This window comes from Mastigoproctus giganteus, chromosome 4, assembly GCF_048544385.1.
Source record: "Mastigoproctus giganteus isolate SK-2022 chromosome 4, ASM4854438v1, whole genome shotgun sequence".
Lineage (NCBI taxonomy): Eukaryota > Metazoa > Arthropoda > Arachnida > Uropygi > Thelyphonidae > Mastigoproctus > Mastigoproctus giganteus.
Genome location: NC_143578.1, coordinates 195,073,045 through 195,087,954, shown reverse-complemented (window position 1 = coordinate 195,087,954; position 14,910 = coordinate 195,073,045). Strand labels below are relative to the sequence as shown.

The 14,910-nt window shown below is 37.1% G+C and overlaps 1 protein-coding gene across 3 annotated transcripts in view; it reads right to left on the bottom strand.

Moving 5' to 3' along the window:
* mfrn (mitochondrial iron transporter mitoferrin) overlaps nt 1-14,910 on the bottom strand; it is a 143,519-nt gene that overhangs the window by 79,275 nt on the left and 49,334 nt on the right. The window contains exon 5 of one of the 3 annotated variants that reach the window (XM_090371964.1): nt 138-225. The exons of the other annotated variants lie outside the window; for them this stretch is intronic. The gene's annotated coding sequence lies outside the window, so the exon portion shown is untranslated. Of the gene's footprint in view, nt 1-137; nt 226-14,910 lie in introns of those variants that run through there. 3 annotated transcript variants of the gene reach the window in all.

Genomic DNA, 14,910 nt, shown 5'->3' with positions numbered 1-14,910 from the left:
AACTTGAAAACTTTTGAAATAAATACAAACAGAATACATTCGTACTTACTGAACAACCGCAACTCAAACTGTGCCTACCTGCTTAACATGCACTAACTGACGAACAATGAATACGTACCTGTTTGTATGCACAAGCGATGAAGGAATCTCTATAGAACAGGATTGCATAGTTGGCTTCCAGTTGTGGATCAAGACAGCGTTTCCCAAACCGTGTTCTGTGGAACACTAATGTTCCGTGAGATGCGAACAAGTGTTTGGTGAAAAATCGTAATTAATAATTAAAAAAATAATAAAATAAATAAATTTCGCATATTTGTAGCAACACGCACCTTTTGTATCATTATAATTCAAAAAAAATTTTTTTTTCAATTATTAATATACTAGCATAGACTAATAATCAAATAGACTGCGGAACACTTTATTTTGACAGGCTTTGCATAAAGAAGTATGCATAGATGTAATGGCATCTAAGAAAAATTAGCAATGTAATGATTTAATATGCCATTCGTATGCGATTTAGCCTGGAGTACACGGGTTGAGGGAGAGTGGGAAGAGAACCATTATCATACATCGTTTGGGTGGATGAAACAAAGTAGTATGCCACTGACACACATATTTACACAGTGCTGGTGGTGTGGTGCGGACTGTCTTCGCAATTACGAGATTAGTTCTGTCGTAGTGCGGAAAACTAGTAAGCACAATGCGTAACTAAACACTTCCTTGTATAAATATTTTTTTGATAATTATCAGTATTTTGAAATATTATTATTAAAACATAGATTTGTTGTTGAAAAAAGTAACTTTAAAACGAGAAGCAAGTACTTCTCGTAGTGCAACTGTGGTCTATTTATTTAAAGTGATGATGAACAATCGCAGCCTTTTCTTCCCCAAAAATCCAAAGTGAAGCAACAGGAAACAACTACTTTAAGACCAAAATGAAAGTATGATGACAGTTATTTGAATTTTGCCTTTACATATTTTGGAAATAAAGATGCTCCAGTGCACTGTATGTGATAAAATATTAGCAAACAGTTCTTTGGCTCCCACTAAACTTGTGTCCTGTAAAAATATAAGTGTTCCTTAAACATATTATGAGATGAAAGGAGTTCTGTGACTAAAAAAAGTTTGGGAAATGCTGGATTAAGGGTTTGTGAGGCCCTATGTATTTTTTAAAAAAACATTTACTGTTTTTAAAATAAATAAATCCAGATCTGATTTTTTATGGACATACTTCTCAAATTCCAACAAAATCAGGGATGCCAATCAAAACTCAAAACTACACTAAAGGAATACTAAAATTCCTTTATCCATCACTTTGATGGAAATTTAAATTTTCAAATTTTTCTTTTTTCAGCATTTTGTGTGCCACTACTGGTTGAGAGATAAAAGACAGTTGTTATCAATGGACACTGCCCTTCATGACTAATGCTGTTAGTGGACTCCCACAGGGTTTGGCGTTGGGTCTATTGTTGTTTTCTGTATTTATTAATGATATTGATGCAGGTAAATCAGGCTTAATGTCCAACTTTTAAGGGGTGGTTAACGACAGGAATGACAGTATGCTACTGCAACAATATCTAGAAAAGTTAGGCAGGTGAACTGACAAATGGCAAGTGAAGTTTAACATAGACAAATGCAAAGCACTCCATATAAGCAGCAGTAACCCCCAGAGTAACGTACAAGCTGCGTGATATTGGAAAATGAAAAAGACCCGGGAGTAATCTTGCAATCAGATATGAAGTTTTCTGAGTAATGCAGAGAGGCTGTCAGGATGACTCATGGGATTTTGTCAATGATTTACAGGAATTTTGCTAGCAGGGATAAGGAGGAGGTCATTATCCCATTGTATAAGACAATGGTCAGGCTACATCTTCAGTACTGTATACAGGTCTGGAGGCCTCATTTTAAGAAGGATGTAGAGCTTCTGGATTGAGTTCATAGAAGGGCAATGAGATTGGTGAGGGAAACAAAGGGGGCTCTCACCAAGAAAGGCTTCAGTTCTGCAAAGTGAAGCATCTGAGACTAGGCACCCGCAAGGTGATCTGATTGAGGTGTTTAAGGCTTTGAATGGATTGGGCAAGCTCAATGCTGATGGGATTCTTTCTTTTGCTCAGACTACACACAAATTGAAATTGAGGAAGAACAGTTGTAGAATAGATGTGCAGAAGTTTGCCTATAGCCAGCGGGTGGTTTATTATTGGAACAAGCTTCCACTGTTGTTGTGGAAGTTGACAGCTTAACTAAATTCAAGGAAGAACCAGGCAAACTATTGGAGGGAATGAAGAGGTGAAAGTGTCTTTTTTTTTTTTTTCTGATGCTGTAGCCTAGTGGTCAAAGCAAAGAGTGCAGTAGCAAATGCTCTTTGAGCAGACTGGGGGTTCAGGCCCCTGACTGCTAAATACGGTCAAAGTCACACTGGACCAGTGTGGCAAATTATGGTCCATTTCCCTAAACAAGAATAATTGTGGAGGCTTCTATCCTGAAGTGGGTTGATAATTGCTGCAGTTTTATAAGCTTGCTTTCTTGTATAATTTGCCAGTACTAATGCAAATGCTAATATATCTTCATCAATGTGATTAATGAATACAGAAAATAGCAATGGAGCCAAGTGCTGAACTGTGTGGGACTCTGCTAATAATTTTAGCTCTTAGAGAGCAGTGTCCACTGATAACCACTCTGTCTTCTCCCACCTGCCCCTTTATCCATAGCAATAAATTGCTCTCAATGACACAATGCTCTGATTTGTACAGCAGCCTTTTACGTGCAACAGTATAAAAAGGTTTCCTGAAATCCAAGTATATGATACGAAAATTATTTTTTGCATCTACAAGGTGGCCAAAAATTAACTTTACAACTTTCATTTCAAATAATTCCTACAATAAAGACAAAACAATAAATATTTTAACATAAATGCTTTATTTGCGGAATATAATGTCGGCTAAATGACCGCCTCTTGCTGCCACACAAATATGAGCTCTTGAAAGAGCATTTCTCATAACTTTACACAAATTTCAGGCAATATTTCAACTATTGTTGCTTGAATATTGTTCTTTAGTTGTTCAATCAACATTGGCATACACACGTCCTTTAAGATAACCCTACAGAAAAAAGGCTGCAGCAGTTAAATCTGGCAATCTTGGTGGCCAGTCGATGTCACTGTTTGTGGAGATTAATCGGTGTGGAAACATTCTCTTCAAAATTTCGATTGTGGCTTGTGCTGTGTGACATGTAGTGCCATCTTGCTGAAACCAAGTTTTCCAAACTCAGTTCATCCAATTGCTGTGACAGAAAGTTCTCGATCATGGCACGGTAGTGGTCACCGTTCACAGTTACAGCATTACCTGCAGTGTCTTCGAAGAAATAAGGTCCAATAACACCTCCAGACCAAATTCCATACCACACTGTCACTCTGCGAGAATGTAATGGTCGCTGATGAATCACTTGTGAATTTTCAGTGCCCCAATAGCAGCTATTTTGTTTAACATAACCGCTGATGGGCTTCATCGCTCATTTTGATTTTCTCATAAAAATTCGGGTCTTCATTAGATGAGTAAGATTGAATTACTGTAGTTGTGACGGTGTTCATGGTCTTGAGGCTGAAGTTCTTGAATCAACCGTATCTTATATGGATACATATGCAAATCTTTTTTGAGAATATTCTGCAGAGACGACCATGAAATTCCAATTTGTTGGGAGTGTTGCCTTGAGAACATTGTCAGTTCTTCAGCTACACTTTCACACATGATTTCAATATTCTCCACTGAGCGTGCACTACTAATGTGGCCTGACCTTGGTCTGTCTGCCACAGCACCACTTTCCTCGAAATTAGCCACTAAACGAGTAATTGTGGGTCTGGAAGGTGTATTGTTTCTGCCAAGAATTCGATCAATTTTCTGAGGGTCACCGTTACTGACGACTGATTTACGTTTTAATAATAAGAACGTGTTGTTGAACCTTTAAGCATTCCTTAACAAAACTGCCATGTCTACACTGCTCGACAATCAAATATGCACTATCACGTTCGAACCAAACCAAAATGGCAGCCGTTATAAGTTGTAAAGTTATTTTTTGGCCACCCTGTGTAGTTCCTTTGTTACTGCATCATAGTATCCAATCAGGGTTCAGTGCTAGGCCCATTGTTGTTTTCAATATTTATAAATGATATTGATGAAGGTATATCAGGCTTAATGTCTAAGTAGCAACAGTCATCAGAGTTAGCTATTCCAACAAGATCTAGGAAAATAATGGCAATTGAAGTTCAACATTGACACATACAAGATACTTCATATAGTTGATAAGTTCATTCTAGTTGATAAGTTATTCTGAGCAGTAAGCTCAGAATAACTTATCAACTGTGTGCTGCTACTACGCTCAGGGTAGTGGAGAATGAAAAAGACCTGGGGGTAACTGTTCAGTTAGACGTGAAATGTCTAATGGCACATGAAATCTTGTCAATGACGTACAGAAACTATGTCAACAGGGATAAGGAGGTGATTATCCCTTTGTATAAGGCCATGGTTAGGCCACATCTTGAGTACTGTATGCAGTGCTGGGCAACCAGACTGGTGAAGAGAACAAAAGGTTACTCTTACCCAGAAAGGCTTCGGTTCTGCAAACTGCAGCATCTCGAGACTATGCACCTGCAGAGAGATCTGATTGAGGTGTTTAAAGCTTTGAATGGATTGAGTACTCTGAATGTTAATGGCATTCTTCCACTTGCTGAGACTACTACTACTACTAACAAATTAGTCATACATCTCCCCTTAATGATACTATGCTGTAACTGAAGTAACTGTACTCCTGTCTAGAAGGTACTGCATTACTTCTTTAAGTAGTTACTCCATTATTTTACCTGGAATAGAAGTTAAGTTAATGGGTCTGTAATTACTCATGTCACCCTCTATGAATTGGGACACACTGACACATCTCCAGGCCACAGGGACCTCCCCTAAATCCAAAGAAGCCTCCATAATTATGGCTAAGGTTTGTTTACTTTTTTTTTTTTTTTTTTTTTTATGAAAACCCCAAACACAAAAGGTATCAAAACCTATAGTACTTAGTACCATGCATGGGTTGAAGGAGAAGTATGGGGGAGGGGGGGGGGTGACGGAAACTGCTCTAGAGACTAAACATGGGTTTCACCACTTCAAGCCTCCAATAAGCAAAGTGGTGGTATTTCACCAGTTAATGAAAGTCATCTACCACCTAAAGTTCCTTTGCTGCCTCCTTTAATATAATTGGATAGATCCCATTCATCCCAGGCACCTTATTTATTTTTAACTTCAACCATTTCTCTTCCACTTTTCTCTCAATTTTCACAAAACCATTTAACTTACTGTTAGAGTTTCATAAACATCTGGGATTCATTTCCCTAAAGAATTTCTCAGGTGTGAATATAGTTGCAAAATACCTATTCAGTTTGTCAAAAACCTGAGCAGGTTCATCAATGGTTAAATTATCTATATCAAGTGGAGCAATATGATTTATTCCCTTCCTTCGAGTGTTTACATAAGTAAAGTTATCTGCTGTTTATCTTTACACTCTAGTTTATATCTAACATAGGCTTCTGTATCACTTGATAATTTATATGCATCCCATGCATTTTTCATCTCTGCCACATGTCTCATTAGTTCATCTGATATCCATTTAGGTCTTATCCTTGAACAGTTTTTACTTTAGTTGGTATGAAACACCTGGTATCTTCTATGATTATTTCCCATTCAAATTTGTTGTTGCTAACATTAATTGTACCTGCTGTATAGAATTTAAAGTGTGTCCAAGACCCCTGCAGTTACCTGTATGAAAGGAAAAATATCTTTAAGTTAATCCCACATCAATACACTGTGATCACTGCCACCTAGGTTCTTTTATTCTTAATGCATAAATAATCACTGCTGATAATCAGATCAAGAGTACTGCTCTCTCTTGTTGCCTCTACTATGTTGTTGTAGAAAACAGTCATCCAATAAACCCACAAAAGTCTTGCTATTGTAAGTGACCAACCCACAAGTTCCAGTAAATAGTCTTGCTAGTGTGTGAGTGAACAACCCACAGTTCCAGTCAATATCTGGGAAGTTAAAATCCCCCACTATAAGACATTCTCTTTTACTAGCCCACTATTTCTCTGTACAGTTGTTCATTATACTCATCCCAGCCATAAGACTCGTACCACATTTTTGTTTTCTGAGTGCTTGTCACACCTAACTAACCCAACATTGTACTGGCACCAATGTCAATTGAATAGGTGTCAATTGGTTCACCTATGACCATCAAGGAGTGCATGCATGCATCAGATCAATCCCCCTGATTGTAAACAGCAACAAAGAACAAAGGGAACATGATGTAGATGGCAGTTAACCTACAAATGGTAAGTATTGAAGACATCAAGATGAGAGTTTTAGTCTACTTTTCTTGTTTAATTTTAAGAATTTTGGACTATCTAACACTAAATGCAAGAAAATATACTCTTACATGTTAAATTGATTTTTTCAGGTGTTCTTGACCCCTCTAGGGAGATATGACCATTTTAATTTTATAGGCGTTAGCGATGAAGCATACATATGTGGTCACCATCACTGCCACATAGAAGTTTTCTTTATTGCTGGATTATCCACACTTGCTCACATCTCACTAAGAACAAATGGTGAATATGAAATCACTATAGATAAGTGCAAAACAAGTTACAATAATTTTACCTGGCATTTGTCAATGTTAAATTTCAATTTCCATTTCTAAACCCAAGTGCCTTAATTTTTCTAGATCTTAATGCAGTAGCATAACCTGATTACTGTTATTAATCCAACTTTTATATCGGCACCTCTGTAGCCAGGTGGGCAAGAGCAGCAGTGCGTAGTACACGCTTCTTGATTAGACCGGGGTTCGAGCCCATGCCCACCAAATATGGAGGATACGGAAAGATCAGGGAATGACGACTGCATATTCCCGGAGCAATATGGCCTTAGTTGCTAATGCACCTAAAAAACCAAAAAACAACAACAAAAAAAAAAAACCTTTATATCATCTGCAAACTTAACACATTAAGCCTGATATGCCTTCATCAATACCCACCTAACACCCCTTAATAACATCAGCAAATATTCTTGCAACCCTTCTATTTGTGCATCCCTATTAAAAAGAATCTCTCCTGTTTTTACAGGATGACTTGTTAGCAAGTTCATTCAGCTTTCTCTTGTTAACAAATTCTTCATTAATAAGAGTAGATTCCTCCAATAAAAGGAACAAAAAATATTCTTAGGAGTTTTTCAAAAATGACATAGTTTGTATGGAAAAATATGTCAAAGTTTCATGACATCAATTTTTGTATGGATGCAAAACAGCATAATTACACTGGAATACAGTAAATAAAGTAAAATATTCTCAACATTGATCTGCAAAATAATTTATAAAAATACAAGAAATGCCTATTGATTGACAGGATAATACCTCCCATATTTAGTCTATAGGACAATGGTGCATTCTACTGACTAAATATGTGATTGAAGTCTTAAGGCTCGGCAAACACTCGTCCTAAGGTAATATTATTCACAACAGAACACAGCATTTCCCCTCCTAAATTGCATAACCCTTTCCCATTTTCAAGGGATATACAATTTGGAGGGGGGGGGGAAGAACTTATAGGGGGTGTTGTTTTAATTCAACCCATTTGAAAGGGGGGGGAAGTCATCCTGTATGTATTAAGGCAACAGATAAACTCAAATTCAACTTCCTCCCCCCCCCAAAAGTACGCTTTAATTATGCTATTATTTGCATTGATGCATCATTTAAAAAAACACTAAAACAATTGCTTTCATTCAAATGCATGACAGCTTTGAACAGCTTTACTCATTTGCTGAGATAGCTGATAAGAATCTGGTATTAGGTGAATGCATGGGATTATGCACAAGAATAATCCATATCACCATCAACCCAATACAGTAAACCCCCACTATTCGTGGTATCTGTATCCGCGGTCGCTGATTTAACATAAAATGAAACCTAAAAAAATGTGAATTTTAAAGTGCTGTGAACATTTTCCACAATAAAAAAACATGGACGTGTCTAAAATTATCTTTCCCGGCCAAAACAGCGCTCAGTGGGTGGGGGGAGGAGGGGTGACAAAATCGCGAGCATGGATGTTTCTCGCTAATCCTTGTTCAGTATGTGTTATGCGCTTGTCATGGAAGGTTTCGTCGTTTGCTTTTAATTTATATGCTTATAAATTGATATGCTTACAAAAGTGATAAATCTACCGTTTTGCAGTGTAAAACAGACTTTTTCGAGTGTGTTAATAGTAGTAGTAGTAGTGGCACATGATGCAAGAAAGCAAGTAGGAGCTTATGCAGCATCAGCCAAAAAAAAAAAAAAAAAAAAAAAAAATCACACCATTCCCTCCAAATACCTGTCCAGTTCCTCCTTAAATTTATTTAACCTATCAACTTCCACAACGACAGATGGAAGTTTGTTCCAGCAATTAACCACCCGCTGGCTAAAGGCAAATTTCCGCACATCTATTCTACATCTGTCCTTTCTTAATTTGAACTTATGTCCCCGTAGGTTCGTAATCTGAACAAGTGGAAGGATCCCATCAGAATTCAGCGTGCTCAACCCATTCAAGGCCTTATAGACCTCAATCAGATCACCGCGCAGGTGCCTAGTCTCCAGCCACTGCAATTTGCAGAACTTAAGCCTCTCTTGGTAAGAGGATCCCTTCATTCCCCTCACCAATCGTGTTGCTCTTCTCTGTACACGCTCAAGCAAATCTACATCCTTCCTAAAATGAGGCCTCCACACCTGTACGCAGTACTCAAGGCGTGGCCTGACCATTGCCTTATACAGAGGGATAATCACCTCCTTTTCCCTGCTAGCAAAATTCCTATATATCATTGACAAAACCCCATGACCTGCCCTGGCAGCCTGTCTACATTGCTCAAAGAACTTCATATCTGACTGCACAATTACTCCCAGGTCTTTTTCATTTTCTATCACCTTAAGTGTAGTACCACACAGTTGGTACGTTTCTCTGGGGTTACTTCTCCCCATATGCAGTACTTTGCATTTGTCAAGGTTGAACTTCAGTTGCCACTTCTTAGCCCATCTGCCCAAATTATCTAGATCCTGTTGCAGTAGCACACTTTCATTACTGTCATTAACAACCCTGCCAACCTTTGTGTCATCTGCAAACTTCGACATTAAGCCTGATATACCTTCATCAATATCATTGATAAATACACAAAACAACAGTGAACCCAACACCGAACCCTGTGGGACTCCACTAATAACATTAGTCCACGAAGAGCAGCACCCATTGATTACCACCCTCTGTCTTCTCCCACTTAACCATCCTTTTATCCATTGTAGCAACTTACCCTTAATACCATTCTGCTCCAATTTGTACAGTAGTCTTCCATGCGCAACAGTGTCAAAAGCTTTCCTGAAATCCAAGTATAATGGAAGAAAGTGACTTTATTGTGGACAAGTTCTTTCTAATCCGTACAAAAATATGGCTACGAATAACAAGGGAAATGTGAAAAGATCAAAGAAGGTGATGACATTAGCGAATAAAATTGAGTTATTAGATAAAATTTCTAACGGTGAAAGTAATTGCTTCAAAAATTTGCTCTGTAACTCGTGATGTTAAATTAGAAAAAATGGAAAAGGCTTTAAATCTGTGGATAGAAGACCGAACTCTCAATATAAAATTCTGTTAAGTTCACTCATCATTTGTGAAAATGCAAAACTCCTTTATCAACACTTTAGCAAAACTGGTGATAGCACTGGTGGGATAAGTTTTTAGCTAGCAAAGGATGGTTTGAAAGATTTGTTTGAAATTTCTAATAAATATTACATTTAATATTAAATTGTTTCTTATTTTCATTTCGATGCCATATGCTTGCATTTCACTATATACTGTCTATGTATATAGTCATATTATGAAGGTACATATAATACATACATAGACAAAATTTTAGACTAGTTTTTCTTATATATTTCATACTTTGGAACGGAACCCCTTTATTACTATGGGAGCCATAACTCAGTATTCGCGTTTTCGGTATTCGCGGCATTTCTCAGGAACGTAACCCTCGCAAATAGCGGGGGTTTACTGTACTTGCCTTTGGTCACTTGGAGCCTAAACAAAACTGACTAACTCCAATACTACTGTATGGAAGCTAGCACATTTTGGACTCGGTGAAAGAAATAATAAACATCATTACCTGCAATCGAAGTTAACACTGAAGGAGGAGAGGGGAAAGCGTGAGATTTGGGGGGTTACAATCCAGGAAAAGAACTGGAGATGTGCAAATGTATCCCCAATTCACAAAGGAGGATCAAAGGGTGACATGATTAATTACAGACCTATTAGCCTAACTTCTATTCACTAGTTAAATAAGTAATGCACACCCATCTAGACAGGAGTGCAGTTATACTTCAGTCAGAGCATGTGTTTTTTAAGGGAGATCTTGTCTGACCAATTGGATTGGATACTGATGCAGTGACGAAGCAACTGGATGCAAAAAATAATTATATTATATACTTAAATTTCAGGAAAGCTTCTGATACTGTTGCACATAAGACTCACAGGGTTATGTGCTGGTCCATTGCTGTTTTCTATTTTTATCAATGATATTGATGATTAGTATATCAATGTCTAAGTCTGAAAATGACACAAATTTGACAAGGTAGTTAACAACAGCAATGAAGGTATGCTGCTGTAACTAGCTTTCGAAAAATTAAGCAGGTGGGGTGAGAAATGGCAACTGAAGTTTACCTTTGGCAAATGCAAGGTACTGAATATGGGAAGCAGTAATCCCAGAATAACATATCAACTGTGTAATACTATACTTAGGGTAGAGTGTAATAGAAAATGAAAAAGAACTGGGAGTAATTGTGCAGTCTGATATAAAGATCTCTGAACAGTGCAAACAGGCTGCCAGGACAACTCACAGGGTTTTGTCAATGATATAAAGGAATTCTGCAAGCAAATAAGGAGGTGATTATCCCATTGCATAAGGCAACAGTGAGCCACATCTTGAGTACTGCATACAGTTCTGTAGGCCTCATTTTAGACAGGATGTAGAGCCAATGGAGAAGGGCAATGCAATTGTAAGGTGAACAATGGGGTACTCTTACCTAGGAAGGCTTCATTTCTGAAAATTGCAGCATGTGGAGACTAGGCATCTGCAAAGTAATCTGACTGAAGTGTCTAAGGCTTTGAATGGCTTGAGTAAACTCAATGCTGATTGGATTCTTCCTCTTGCTAAGATATACACATAAGAGGGGCTAAATTCAAACTGAGGAAGGATGGTTGCAGAATAGATGTGCAGAAGCCATCAGCCAACATGTGGCTGATTGCTGGAACAAGCTTCCATCTGCTGTTGTGGAAGTGGGTAGTTTAAATTAATTCAAGGAAGAACTAGTTGCACTATTGGAGTGAATGACTGGGTGAAATGGGAACTTTTTTTTTTTTTTTTGGCTGATGCTCAAGCTTGCTTTTTTGCATTATTTGCCACTATTAATACTGATACTAATTAATGTATGCTAAATCATTCTAATTTAATGAAGTATATATCAATTAAAAAGAAATTGCCTCTGCAGTTGTGCAATGCTTATATTAGTCCAACCTGGCCTGCATGCATTACAGGGTGGTTACTGTGCTCATTTATGCATATGTTCATGTTTCACATGTTATTTATAAAACTCAGGTATAATCAACAAAGGATATTTATTTATTTATTTATTGAATACATAGCGATGCATAGGGTTCATGCATGGTGGAGCATCCACCGTGCATGAACACAAATTTCAGCGACGTCGTGCTTTTTGTCTACTTCGTCCAGACAACTAAAATTCCCATTAGCTGTCAGCAAGAGTTTTCTCTAATTTTTCTATTGAAAATTACAGATATCTCTGTTGGTTATCATGTAAACAGGAAATAATGCAGAATCAAATATGAAATGTAACTAAACATTTCTAGTTTATTTCTGATGTAAATATGTGGGAGTTGCTCACACTATAACTCACTTCAGAAATGAGCTACTCAGGAGGAGAAAAGACAGGCTATAGTCTATTTCTTTTCTCCTCCTAATAAATATTGTTTCTTTGTGCAAAGAAAAATGTGAACTTTTTTTAAAAACAAAATTATTATACATTCTTTCTTCAGCATGTATTGTATCTACTAACAAAATTCTAAGGAAATACATCTATTGGCACTTGCATTATAAATTGCAAAAACTAGTGTCAAACAGAAAACACTGCTTGCTTTGCACAATGGATAAAAAAGGAATTCATATTACTCACAGAGATTTTTTATTTTATTATTATTTTTTTTAAATTTACTACAGCAGCTTCTCAGGATGTGTATTTGATCTTTTAACAAAATTTCAAGAAAAAAAAAAAAAATCATACTTTAAAATTTGTACTATCCACAAAACCTTACCTTGCTTTGATATATAGTTGACTTTATAACAAAATTTCAGAGAAATTTTGTTCTAGAAGTTATTATAAACTTCCAAAAACCAGAGTCAATCCAAAATGAAATGCAATTTTTTAAAAAATAATTGTGTGGTCACTGCATTCCTAGAGGTACATGTGCACCCAATTACAGGTTAAATTACAGTCTATCTAAGACCTCTATAAAAATTAAATATTACTCGGTTGTTATTTAAAAAGTCTGTTGGAACAAATCTTCACAGATCAGATTTTCAAATGATAATGTCCAATGAAGTGCCTTCTTTGAAATGGCATTGTGAACAAACACTGTCAATTGCAAGTCACAGAATATCAACGAAGGGTGCAACATGGAAAACTAGCACCCCCAATATATGGCTGTGTGGTATGGAAATATGGAGAGCAAAGTAATTAAGCAGTATTTCATGGAAGATGATCAAGGTATGATGGTAACAGTGAGCAGTAAATGGTGAAAGATACTAGCACATGACCAGAAAATTTTTTTTCAACTATTATTAGAGGACAGTAAACTACAGTTGTTGCTTCAACCAGAAGCAGCACTAACACAGCATGGGCTGTGGCTGCCACGTGTATTTTCATATCTAGATCTTGGCTGTTGGATATGAATACTGAAGGGATGGTTGGCAAGAAGGGTATATAAGGAATTCCTTGCCTTGTCTCAAAAATGGATGTCCACATTGAGCAGTCCTCCAATTGGTATGGATTTCAGAATAAAAGCATATTGTGGGCACAATGCTTCAGTCAAAACAATAAACACATCTCGTTTACCTTTACATACAGACTTGGATCACTAAAGCAGTTAGGCAAGCTAAGGCAGATTATGAGAAGTCCTTGGCTAAGGATGCAAAGGAAAATAGCAAAGAATTCTTTGCTTACGTAAAAATTAGAAGGAGAGGGATGAACAACATTAGCCCACTAGATATGAATGACAATTACTGATGATCCTGTTGAGGTTGCTGACAAACTAAATATATATTTTGCATCTACATTCATATGTGAAGAATTTTAGGAATAGGAATACATGAAATACACTGTGTTATAACTGTAAGCAAAATGATCTTGTTATAACTGAAAAGAAATTACTAAAAGTTAAATAAGGCACCAAAGGCTGATGGGATCTATTCAGTTATATTAAAGGAAGCAGCAAGTAGTAAATGCACTGCATATGGGCAGCAGTAATCCCAGAATAACATACCAATTAGAAGTCTCATGCTTAAGGTGGTACAAAACAAAATACTCTTAGGAGTAATTGTAAAGTCCAACATGAAGTTCTCTGAGCAGTGCAGACAGGCTGCTAGAACAGCTCATGGGGTTCTCTCAGTGATATACAGAAATTTGGCCACCAGGGACAAGGAGATGATTATCCCATTGTATAAGACAATGGTTAGGCCACATCTTGAGTACTGTATACAGGACTGCAGGCCTTGTTTTAAGAAAGATGTGGATACCTTGGAAAAGGTATAGAGAAGAATAATCAGATTAGTCAAGAACAAAAAGGGATACTTGTACCACAAAAGACCAGTTCTGCCAATGCAGTGCTTGGAAACTAGCCACTTGAAAGGAGACCTGATTAGAGTGTGTAAGGTTTTAAATGGTTTGAGTAAACTTAACAATAATGGGATCATTACTCCTTAGACAACCCACAGAAGGGGATATAAAGTAAAAAGGATGGCTGCAGAATAGATGTGCAAAAATTTGCATTCAGCCAGACAATGAATGATTATTGGAACAAACCACTATCTGTTGTTGTGGAAGTGGGTAGTTTATATAAAATAAACATTATTAGAGAGGATGAACAGATGAAGTAGGTATGTTCGTGTCAGACGGCACTTGGGATTTCTTCCATCTCGTATTTTTATTTATTATCATTTTTTGGCTGATACCATATAAGCTTGCTCCCTTGCATAATTGGCCACTAATAATAGTAACTAAAAGCCAAGTTCACCCAGCTCAATTAATGTTAAGTGCTTCCCAAAGAAAGAGCCAATGCATGAAGTGGAGAAACAAAATGAATATGTTCATCATACAAAGTATACTATTAAGTAACCAAGCCAGAGACTGATACGACAATGTATAGGAAGAAACTACACACTAATTGGTTGGAACAGTTCCTGACTGTTCAAGTCACTGAATAGTGAACAGCAGACCAGATATAGACCATTTTCTTGAAGAACCTATTAGCTCCTGCAATCTTTAATAAAATCAAGCAAGATGCGAGCAACCAACTACAAAGAACAAGGCATATGAACACAACCAAACCAGAACAAGAGGAGAAACAGAAAGAGAAGAAACACAAGAAGTACAACCTAGTGCAGCCGAAGTGGAAAAAGATGAGATCAAGATATTCAGAATAGAAAACGAGAAGAAAGCCCTAGCAGAGGATACAGACCCACAACATATCAAAACATGGACCCAACAGGATCCTGTGGCAAGTCACAGACC